This window comes from Triticum aestivum, chromosome 4D (assembly GCF_018294505.1).
Source record: "Triticum aestivum cultivar Chinese Spring chromosome 4D, IWGSC CS RefSeq v2.1, whole genome shotgun sequence".
In the NCBI taxonomy this organism is placed as follows: Eukaryota; Viridiplantae; Streptophyta; class Magnoliopsida; order Poales; family Poaceae; genus Triticum; species Triticum aestivum.
In genome coordinates, this window is record NC_057805.1 from 486,861,496 (window position 1) to 486,863,922 (window position 2,427).

A 2,427-nucleotide genomic window follows, 5' to 3' on the forward strand; every position below is an offset into this window, starting at 1 on the left:
TACACATTTTTTTCCCAGATAAAAAAGAATCAACATGCTTGTCTGCACAACTGAGGTTGGCTTCTGTGAAAAAGAATTGGGTTCTCGTATCACACGGTTTTCTAACAAAACCTGCCATTTTCATGCGGTCTTCCGTGCACGGATCCGATGATTGTTTTTCTAGTGTACACGATTATGTAATCTCCTCTCCAAAAAAGGTACATGTCCGCAAACCACCTGCTCGCCCCCACTTGTCAGTCGCCACATCTACCATTTCCTTAGCCGTATGCGTGCAGGCGTCCGACGATGGCTATTTGGTCCTGCCATGCATATTTTCTCTTTTTGAAAATTTTACCATTTTATTTTATTATTCACCTCAAGCTCGCATGAGCTCGAGCTCAGTTTGACAGTGTCCCTATAGTACACTGTCATGCTTATTTCTATCTTCGCCCTGATAAAAGAGAAAATGCTCGTATTGAGATCATGCAGTACATCCTCGGTAACTTAATGTAAGACATTTTTACAGCTTACATTAAGTTACAGAGGAAGTATCTAATAACGAGGTAATGTTTATAGCTTTTCTATCCGACGAGAAAAAAACATATATGCAACAACGTTTCTATTTCTACCATGAATGCATCGGTATCACAAAAATCGTAATTCTGTATTTTATTGAAAAGATTAATTCTGTTACAACATGCTATTTTTACCTTTGATTTGAGCACCAACCGTGGGCTTCTACACTCGGTTATCATATTTTTAACTATAAAACAAAAACAATTATGGGTCAATAGTCCGAAAGTTTTTCATAAGCACAAGGCATTTTTCCATGTAACCACGTGTATCCTTAATCTGAAACAAGAAGAATACAAAGCATGCATGCGGAACCGACCAGAAGGGCTGAGAGTAAACACGTGCCCGAAGAATTTTGCAGAAAACCACTACAAGAAAAGAAAAATACAACGGAGTCTTAAGGTAATCCTACAATCGCCATCGTCTTCGCTAACCATTCTTGGACTTGGACTTAAGAGGAGAGCCATAGCCTAGAAGGGTGTTGCGAGTTGACGAAGAAGCTTGCCGCCGGCAAGGCCTTTTGTCGCTGTGTGTGTCAACCGAGGATCATCCCCACTCACCTCGAGTCCCAAAGCCACCGTTAGCCATCGACGTCGTTGAGGGCTCAAGGCTGAGCACCAGATCCGGCACCATAAATCCTCAAGTCCAAATCTGCAACCGCCATCCGCTCTCGCCCGCCAGTGGTGTCGCTAGGTACGACAACCACCGGTCGAAGACCTAAACACGTCGAATTGAAGAGTCGACGAAAGACATAACCCACCGACTCCTCGACGATGCAATGGACGCTGTTGAGGCATTGAGACACGACTGGAGGTTGGGCATTATATTGGATACATTATCATCATTATGGTCAGAAGCACCGCCCCACAAACGAAGTCTACCCTAACTGTGCGTTGGGGCCGAATTGCCGGGGTCCCCACCCCTCCAACCATCGGAGAAGACGACGGAGGCGGCAGGGACCGACGACGTTGCAGACGGAGGTTGGGAGCGGCAGCTCGCCTATCCAATCACCTCTCTCAGGCGGTTGTTGGAATGAAGCAGTATGAGTAGATGTGAGCGCGGTTAGCCATCGCACATGCATGTGATATGCATGCTACAACCTTGGACAAACCAAATCCCGGTCAAGCTGCTCGACCTGATGAACCAACCTAGTGTCGCTTGATCCCCTAGCCCTTTTGTGGCGTTTTTGCTCAACCTAGACACGTCAAACCAAACAGAGTTTCTTCTGAGAATAGATAAGTTGCCACGGGCACACATTGCTGGAAACACCACTGCCCATGGCGTTTCTTCTCGGCCACTGCCCATGGTGCTTCCAGTAACGCCATATGGTTTGACGTTTCTGCCCCGCCATGTAGGTGGTCAACTGCTACTCGACCAGATCGTGGCCAGGCCAGAAACGCCAGACGGTTTGGCGTTTCTATGTGGGCTAGGAGCGCCGCAAGCCATGGTGTTGCCGAAAAGGGCAAGATCGTGTTCAAAATTTTGAAGGAGGTCATTTTGCTCTAAAATTTTCTAACATGGTCAAAACAGGGATTTTGGCCCTTTTTTTAATACGAAATAATCTTTGTTTTTTTGAGAAAATAATACGAAATAACCAATAAAAAAGAACATTAACCATGAAATTCTGGGCCGGGCCGATGTCGGCCCATTCCATCTTGATCCCGAACCGCTCGCGAATATCCCATCCATCATCATCCGTGTCGTGACGGAACGGACGGTCATCCTGCCGCGCGTCCTCTCTCGCCGCCAACCCCCACCCCACCCCACCCCCACCACTCCCGTCCAAAACCCCACCCCACCTACCTACCCACTCCCTTCCCTCTCGCCGCCGCAGCCGCAGCCCGACGCTTCGCCGCAGCCAGAGGCCATTCTGCA

General features: G+C 47.7%; 1 protein-coding gene across 1 annotated transcript in view; it reads left to right on the plus strand.

Moving 5' to 3' along the window:
* The first annotated feature begins 2,307 nt into the window (after nt 1-2,307).
* LOC123098900 (ATP phosphoribosyltransferase, chloroplastic) overlaps nt 2,308-2,427 on the plus strand; it is a 7,134-nt gene continuing 7,014 nt past the window's right edge. The window contains exon 1 of the mRNA XM_044520974.1: nt 2,308-2,427. The gene's annotated coding sequence lies outside the window, so the exon portion shown is untranslated.